The following is a 10,427-nucleotide window of genomic DNA, read 5'->3' as shown; positions in this document are numbered from 1 at the left end:
TGTGTAAAACTACAGAGAATAACTATGTGTAATTATATATATAAATTTAACTGCTACATTTTAAACTTATAAACAATTCAACAATTTTACAATGTTTTATTCTCTATAATCTAATAAAAATATAATATTATTAAATGACACAAATATAATTATATATTAATTACATTTAGTTATACCATTTAATATTATTAAATAATACTTACGAATCACGCACGATTGTATACATAGTTTCCAAAAAATAGGAATATTCTTCAATTAGCAAAAAAGTTTAAGCTTTTAAAAACATTGATCATATTACATTCCTTTTCCATTTTTTAAACACGTCTAGACCTCAAAATGCTTTCTTGAACTTTAAGGTCTAATCGAACATAAATGAGATCTTTCAATGCATTATAACCATCATCGACAGGCGAGCAAGCATCATCATCACCATCCAGAAAGTCGAAATAGTGACGAGCGAGGTGACAATAGGTCTGGCCATTTCGTTGAGCGCAAGGAATTTGTCGACGCTGCAGTTCAACATCCTCCGTCCATCGTTTCCTTCCCGCGTTTTACCTTCGCCATTTATTCGCGCTCGATATATGCCATTCGATTTCTTAGTGTAACAAGTGTCGGAAATTTTCCACCCGTCCAGACGCACTAGTTGCACGATTTTAAATACATCACTCTTGTCCCTTTTGTAAAATTTACAAAACTTTATTAATGCGAACAAGAATTTATCAAAATATATAATTAAGAGAAAGCAAAGTTTTAAAGTTTTTTTACATTCTTAGAATTTTTTATTCTAATAAAAGAAATTTTTCAATCGATGCTTTTTTTTTAAAAAAACCTCTTGAATTTTTTACATTGAAAAAAATTGTTAACTTAACTTAACCTTTTATATAAATATTATTTTGTTAATTGAACATTTAAAATTAACATTTTATTTGTTTCAATTTCATTTGATTTGACAGCTGTCAAAATTTGACAGATACGTCATCAACATTATAATATATGTAACATTAACTTTTTAAAAAATAAATCTATTTCGAATAAAATGTATCGATTTGAAATACTTCGATTTTATCTTATAATTTTGTTGTAAAGTATGAAAAATTATCCGAGGGAGAAAAGAAGTAAATAAAATTTAAAAGAAATTATTTAAAAAATAAATATAAATCACTAAAAACAATTCTGTATAAAAATCTAAAATATTTTTATTATAAAAATTAATTATTTTAAAACTATATATATAAAAATTAATGCAATTTTTTGCATTATATTTGTTTATCTATTAGAGAAATATATTTAATTATATTTAAAATATAGTTTAACAGAAAAAAGCGCACTTTTTTCTACTAATTCATATTTCTAAATATGCTAACAAAATATTTAATTTAATAATGCAATTGACGGATATAATCTAATAATGAATATAATCATGTCATTGTACTCTATGTCAGGTCTTTTCATTAATTACAAACGCGGTCGCGTGCGTATGCACCCTTGTTGCAATTCGTTATGCTCGTTGAAGCGCATAATTGAAATTGCTAATAGCATAGTTTCCTTCCCACAAAAACACAATCGTAATTTCTAGTACAACAACTCGATTGTAACAATCAATTTCGAGTGGAGTTCGAATTTCTAAGAACAAAACTTTTTAAATCCTGTTTGTTACTATAATATTAATATCGTGTAATAAATTTTATAGATATTAATTATTTATATAATTATTTCCTTTGTCGTAATTATTTTAACAATTAAATTAATTAAAGTGTATATATATGTATGAATTATATTAATTACTATTAACAAAACAAATCAATATGAAATTAATAATATTAATTTTTAATTCTCTGCTTACATTTTTTTTTATTTTATTTCTCTATCTTTAAAAATAATAATAATAATAATACATGTTGTATCTTAAGTAGAAAAAATGTCTTAAAGATAAAAATAATATATGTAAAGGAAGTAAAAGATATACATATATGTATATAGAATTCTTATAACGTTAAGAAATATTCTGAGATTTTTAAATCACTTTTGTTTTTAAAAATTGATATATTTTTCTAATTCGAGTCTTTTTATTAATTAATATATTAAAATTCTTAAAAAATTGATTACATATTTTGTAATTTATTTTAACATATTACACAATCTTTTACATACACAGACATGCATGGTATGTGTCCAGATATACCTTTGTTAAATTTTACATATAACATTATTAATTCAAAAAAATTATGAATCTGTTTAAAATATCAAGTAATTTAATGAAAAAAAATGACTTATATTATTCTACAGAATGTCTCACAACTTCCATTAATACTTTAATTGTACATTCTAGAGGTAAAATAAAGTCAAATTCTCTTAATACAAAAATATCGAGGCTATAAGCAATTAAAGTTTGCCACTGATGCCGATCTGTCATCTGTCATTGATTTTTACACGTCAGGTGATATCGATTTTTACCGCACAGCTGATTTTATTGTTTCTCTTCTAGATATATGATGGTTAGTTAATATTAACAAGTTGTAATAATAATATTAACAAGTGTAATAAATATTATATGTAAAAAAACATTTAATTCTTTTTTAAATAATACTACAATTTAAATGGTTCATTAATCATTGCATTTAATTAGACTAATAAATTTAATATCTTCCTACACATACACATATTTAAGAATAAACGAGGTTTATTTTTGCTTTGATTGGAGAAGTCAGTTTGTTATCTAAATAAAATTCTATAGATGATTATCTAGATGATATTTTGATGTCATCTTAACTTTACATAGATAATAAAAATATATATTATTTATATCTGCATCTTAGATGAAAAAAGTGTAATCTTTACTAAATTATCTAGAATAATATATCAGATATTTTGATTTAAAGTGGAACAATAAGTAAACGATAAAAACTGAATAAAAATATATTTTTATATCCCTTTTGCAATTTATATTTTTTTATAACTGTGTTTACCTAAGCGGTGTGAAAAATAATATTATCTGGAAATTATCTAGATGCATCGCCATATAATTTTATCTAGATACATTTAAAACAAAATCATCTTTATTTTAATTTTCATCTCATCTTTATCCAGCTAATTTTAAAATGATCTAAGCGCAACTTTGGGAGAAGTATTTGTGAAAATCAATTAATTTATTTACCTGTGTTGTAGAAATCAATAACAGATAACGGATCAGTGTGTAAGTGTATTATAGTTACGGGCCTGGGCGAGTTCTACGCAATATATCTCTCATTGGCTGACACTTTGATTATTTATAATTCAAAAACCGCTGTATCTCGATATTTTCATATTAGAATTTTTGATTTTATTTTATCTCTAATTTTTTTTCAAATGATAGCTAAAATACACGGAGACATATTAATATTATTGAAACACTCCCTATAACACATCAATTTCTAATCATTTTTTTATTTTTACTTGCACACACAACACACACACACACACACACACACACATATATATATATATATATATATACATACATATATATATGTGTATTTAATTAAAAATAAAGAATATGTATGGATATTTTATTTTAAAGTAAAACATAACATTCTTTTGAAATAATATTTACTTTAAATTGAAAAAAGAAATTTCATTATTTACTTGTTCAAACTTTTACTTATGAAGAAGAATCTTTTATTTTCCTGTCTTATATATAGTTTATTCATATCTCGATATTTGCACTGACAAGGTTTAATGCAAATTATAAAACATTTTTTATAAAAAAATATACACGGTGTATTTTCTGTGTAATCTGCTTCTATTTATTTACGTAAATTCTCTGATCAATCTTGGATTTAAAAAAAATTCAATTGTCAATTTTCAATTATAAACAATAAAAATTTAGCAAATATAGAATTTATTGGAAACTCCAGAGAAGAGGATACATAAGAAAAGCTATAGAATAATCAGTACAGATTAATTTTATAAAATCACACAAATATAAATTGAATAGAGAAAAAAAGTGGACAAAACTATCTATCGTTATAAATGAAAAGTTGTGCAACAAATAAAAGAGGTTATATCAATTATCATATTTTTCTCCCAGCAAAACACGATCCGCTAAGTGTGTTCCAAGAAATAAACAAAGGAAGGCTAAAGTGCACATATGAGAAAATTAAGAATAAAGAAAGGCCGGCGTTAATTTTCAGGGGTTAATCTTCCCTCCCGCAAATGAAAATAAAAGCAGCCTTCGAAGAGGACTCGAGTTTATGGAGAAATTTGGAGACGAGGCTCGCACAGCAAGATTAAGGCTACGGCTATGGCTACGGAATTGGGAGCGAAGGCGGCGGCGAGGACGCGCAGGAGTGAAGAGGAGGAAGATGAGGGAGAGTGCTGAGCCAGCATAGCCCGCTTGCCAGCCTGCACATCGATACCAACCAGTCAGCCGGCAAACCAACCTATCTACCAATGAACCCACCTCTGCAATCGATAGAGAAATTTTTCTTCCCGGCAGAAAGTGTTACTGCACGCGTTGATCCAGGCGCAATCGAAATTTCACGCGTCATTCGATATTGATCCCCTCTTCAGCATCGTTTCGCGACAGCTTTTACGCGGTGCAAGGCACCCGATAATTTCGGTTTTCCTCGACTAATCCCGAAATACAGTACGAATATGCACTGAAAAAAAGGTTTATTGAATTCGACAAAATATTTATCTCAATACTGCCGAATAAATTCCATACAGCACACGTTTGCAGCAATATTGCAACAACATTGCAATATTGTACATTGCATAGCAATATTGCAGAAATATTATAGAGGCACGCATTTGCAATATATTTTAAACAACATTGCAATATTGTACATTGCATAGCAATATTGCAGAAATATTATAGAGTCACGCATTTGCAATATATTTTAAACAACATTGCAATATTGTACATTGCATAACAATACTGCAGAAATATTATATAGGCATGCATTTGCAATATATTTTAAACAACGTTGCAGCAACATTTCCGAAATATTATGAAAATAAAATTTACGCAAAAAATATCAAGTACAGAACATTCAGTCCAATCATGTATTTGGCACATTTCTAATAATTTAATAGTAATATTACATATATATTTTATTGCAATAATTGCTACAATGTTATAGAACAATATTTCTGAAAGCGGACATTTTATCGGTACTGCAACCTTGCAAGATTGCTGCAACATTTCACAATGTTTATGCAATGTTGTAATATTGCAATAAAATGTTGCCACAATACTGCTGTAATCTTATTGTGCTGTATGGGATCATTTATTTGAAACCCAGGAAATTAATTTTAATAAAAAAAAAGAAAAAACATCTAAAAACTTACATAAATATATATTCATTATTATTACATTATATATTTAATTTATATTTTATCATTTTATATTATTTTACATCATATTTTATATTTTATATATTATATATTTGTGTTTTATATATATATATGTATCTATATACATATAGTAAAATAAATTTATATATATTACTACATACCCTATATGTTTAATAATATAAATAATTTATTATAAATTTTAAAACAAAAATTTTTTGAATTCTTGAAAGTATTTAAAAAATATATAAATATGTGCTGATATTAAAAAGTATTATTAATAAAAAGTACTTAGTTAAAACATTAATTAAATTTAAATAAAATTAAGATTTTAGAAATTATAATTTCAATAAAGAATTCTATTTCTTTACAAAAAATTATAAAAATTATTAGTAAAAAAATACTTATCAATCAATCTACTTACAAATTAATACATTAATTAAATTTTAAACAAATAAAATTTTAGAAATTATAATTGCAATAAAGAATTATAATTTTAATAAATATTTAAATGTTGTACGTATATGTAAATATATTTATATATAAATGTAAAAAATTATATGAAAAGTTGGCAACAGAATAAGTTCTATATTTCATAAATATTTCATAAATGCTGTACAGGAAATGTTACAGAATGCACATGGCAAACATGATTTTTGGATTGATTTTTCAATACCCTTCGTTTTTTCCTTATATATTTCCCTGTTTTGTGGTGAAGATCACCTTGTGCAGCAATGTCACAAAAGTGCTAAGGTTATCACACGATAGCTACATTATCATACTTTACTGTCGCAATAGAATTTTTAAGCCTATTTTAAACTGTCCATAATTTTCGATAGAAATTGCAACAACAAAATTTTACATACTTTATGTAATTTAATATATTGTAAACAATATATAGAAAAAACATATTTGTGGAATCTTATTTATATTTATAAAGTCTTGAAAAAATGCTCTATATACATCATAAATTGCTTCATAATTCATAATTTTGATTATATATGTTGTGGCTGCCACGAATTGTTATCATAATTATGATAGTTTGTAATGACAAACCAAGTTTTCTTTTTTCTCCTTTCTTTCGAGAAGAGGACCCTAACAGAGTATAAGAGATAAATAATTTTCATATCACATCCTTATTAAGTTACCGTGTACTCGCGATAATCTACTTATGAGATTATTTTAAAACGAAAAGCTCTGATACATAAATACAAAATTCAGTAAATAGACCGAATGCAGAAACTAGGTGCAATACATTTTTTTTATTTATATAAACCAATATTAAATTAAAAAGAAAGATTTTAATATATAATATATAAGTATTAATATATAATATATAATATATTAATATGTAAGTATTAACATATAATAATATACAAGAGTATAATATATAGTATTAATATAAGTATAATATATATAAAATAATATGTAATTTTTTTATAACGAACATATATATTTATATATAATTTCTTGGATATCTTTTTTATTAAAATTCATTTTTTTAATTAATTTTTTTCAGAAAAATATAAAAGATGATAATAATATAAATTTAAAGTGTCAAACAGGCAATAAGAGCCAAATCGCGGATGACAGTGCGTTATCCCAACGAAACTAAATTTTTTCGTTAGAATTAAATTGATAATAATGTTTGACTAATTATAAATATAAAATAAATAATAAAATAAATAAATAAATAAATAAATAATAACTAAATAATAAATTATCCTTACTATAAATTATCCTTATATTATTTCGAATATCTCGAAAATTATAAATAGAACTCTGCGCTATAGTTGAAACAGATCTTCTATAAACGGGCTCTTATTACTTCCGTAATAGAAAATATACAGCGACCTTGCATGTACACATACATGCATCATGGTAAAACTGGGTAACGGCATTCAAGAGCACGTGTTAAATTTTTGCTATAAGCAACCGCGTTGCTTATCGCTAGAAAAACAACTCATTCGCCGAGCCAGCATTATTTGTCGTTGCAACAATCGCTATTTTTGTTCAATTATATACTGAGTGTTTTATCCTCATCTATCGTAAAAAGATTTCAATAGCGAATCTCGAATAAATTATTTGAATTGAATCATTTTTGACGAAATTCTCGAAGTGTTTATATGTTATCTGTTATATGATAGCATTTTTTTGGAATTTATTTTTTTCTCTACAAAAATATCCAGGTAATTAGATGATTTAAATAATCGAAGAGAATTGTTGAAAATAGAAAAAAGTCTTTTCATAAACTAAACTTTAAGAATGCAAATAAATCATTAAATATGATATTCAATGAATTTGGAATAAAGTAAACTGTTTAAAATAAAATGGTCGCAAAGAAATATTTCAAATTTTACATCAAATATATATCAGACTAAAGTATAAAATATCTTGTAAATCGTTCATTTTCGACCATTCTTATAACTTTTTATGCCAAATATTCAGAAAAATTAATTATATGAAAGATTATAAAACATTTCTTTCATCTTTAAGTCGGTCTCATCATGATATCATAATTTATTATTTATTGATTTATTATTTATTATTTATTTATTTATTTTTTATTATTTATTTTATATTTATAATTAGTCATTAACATTATTATTATCCTTTATTAATAATTTTCTTAAAAAATTGAACATTTTTCATTAAGAATGAGGCACATTGTTGCATTCAAGAAATATCATTTCTTTAGAGTAAACAATTAATTTAAAAATCTTAAACACATATATAAAAAAAGTTAGTAAACACAAAATAATTAATGTTTTTAAAATACTATTTTGTGGTATAGAAAAAATTCGTTGATAATGCTAGAAAAAAACAATTTTTTATAGTATAACTAACATTTTTCATATATTATACTTTCGTTACTTTGTACTCTTTTAGTAAAAAAATATAGGTATTATTTTAGAATAATTTTTAATTATAATAGCTTTAAAATTAATAAAGCATTCTTTTCATCCGTGAATTCTTGCTCGATAATTACAAAAATGAATTTAAACCTAAGATCTTGAAAAATATTTTGTCAATGATCGAAAAAATCGCAATAAAAGCCAAAAAATTCGTCGTGCAATTCACTTATTGTCACAAATATTCCGTTGTAGTGATCGAATACTTAATCGAGACGTTCGAGGACCGCAACTTCTACCTTCTGCCTACATTTCCGACGGATAATCCTCGAGCGAATTGTTCACATGTGTGTATGTATGTGTACGTGTGTGTGTATATGTCGCTCATTTATCCCGGGCGCGATGACAGATGACAATGAAGTAGAAATCGCCAGAAAGGGGGCGCGGAATTTGTTTGCCGTTCGTGCCTCAATTATTCTCGGATCATCGTCGTATATCGGTTCCAGGAACAATCAAATGTCGTCGTGATTACAAAACGTTTGCTTCCAACTTTTGATTGGTAAACAATTTTATGTTTAATCATTACAATATTATTGAGAGAGAGAAAGAGAAACTTGAACCGACGCAAAATAATTTTTTTTAATTTTATATATTATATGTAGAAAAAAACATGATTGATGGAAAAGAAAAAAAATTTTTAAGTTGTTTCATAAATATAAATAAATCTTACAAGATATAAATAAATCTTACAAGATATTTTGTATTTTATGTCAAAATATTGTAAACTTTAAATATTATAATTCGAAAAACACTGTATGAAAAAAGACTTTATTATAGTATTTTGAAAAGTTTTCGAGATAAGCTACAAAGATGTGCAATAAAAAATAGGGGTTTTTATTTTAAAAAATAATGCGCCACTTAAAGCTCTACAACTTTTATTTGAAACATGTTTTTTCAAAAAGCCTTTGTTTTTGAGATATTTAACTGTTGCAGGATTCTGAGGACACCCCGTACATAAAATTTATTTTATTATATTCTAAATATATTTATTATGTATACGTGTTGCTCTGATTTTTATAGAAAATTGTTTTACGTTTTTAAGATTATAGAATAATCCTTACAATTTTATTTTTTTTCTAATTGACTTTTAAATATCCAAACAAAAAATAATTTATTTAAAAATTAATTTTCTATTTTTCAATATGAAAAAAATCGTTCGTATACATATACATTTATTAAAATATTAATTATACACAATTATTGTCCTTGCTGAATTAATATTAAGGGGATGCTGACCACGTCTGTTTTATCGACTTTGAGTTCAAGAGCTTTTCTTTTTATTGGTTATATAGATTGAAAAATCCTTCTTTACAATTAAAGTACTGATAATAATGAACGGGAAGCGTTGTAATTTCGTATAAAAAACGATAAAAGTTCAAAAATTACAGTTCTTTTATCGGCCTCTTGCATCAGCTCATAACTATACATATTTAATACAAAAGTTCTGCAGTTTATTTGTGCACAAAATATGGCGCTCTCAATAGAGATAACATGAAAGAATAATACAGAAAAATAATACTTTATTGTGGAGGATTTTTCAATCTGTATATTCTCAATAAAAAGTGAACCTAACCTAACTTCGGTAAAACAGAACTACGGCAGCATCCCCTTAATTGTAAAAAAAAATTTTACAGCGCAATGATAAGTTTCTCACGATACACATAAACAATTATTTTTTTTGCATAAAAAATGTCGCTTGACATTAACAAAATTATATATATATATATATATATATATATATATATATATATATTTCTCTCTCTTCTCTGCTATTTTCGTCCTTAGAATTTTCTAAGCGTGTAGGAAAAGATTCATTCTATGTAAAACTTGGACGAAGTTTTGCACATCGGTGATTATGAGTAGATGGCAAGTCATATATCAGAGGAGAGAAGCGTAAGAAGAAAGGAAGGAAACGACGGACAGTACGGAATATAGCGGAGAATCGCCAAGGAATACCATATTTGTGGGAATTGCGGTCGGGATGGGGGTGCATTTAGCGGTTTCCGGTCCGGCGTCGGAAGTTCCGTCATATTTGTCACTCAGCCGTTATTAATGGCGCATTTTTATTGTTTTAGCGCAAGAAGAGGGCGAGGACGTGAAAGACGAGCTTTTCAGAATCGAACGATCGAAAGCGCACTTTTTCCATAGCTATTAAATTTAATAGCTAGGCCGATCATCCCCCAG

The sequence above is a fragment of the Nylanderia fulva genome, unplaced genomic scaffold, assembly GCF_048542155.1.
Source record: "Nylanderia fulva isolate GAGA-0341 unplaced genomic scaffold, ASM4854215v1 Scaffold55, whole genome shotgun sequence".
NCBI classification, from domain to species: Eukaryota; Metazoa; Arthropoda; class Insecta; order Hymenoptera; family Formicidae; genus Nylanderia; species Nylanderia fulva.
This window is presented reverse-complemented; position numbering follows the sequence as displayed.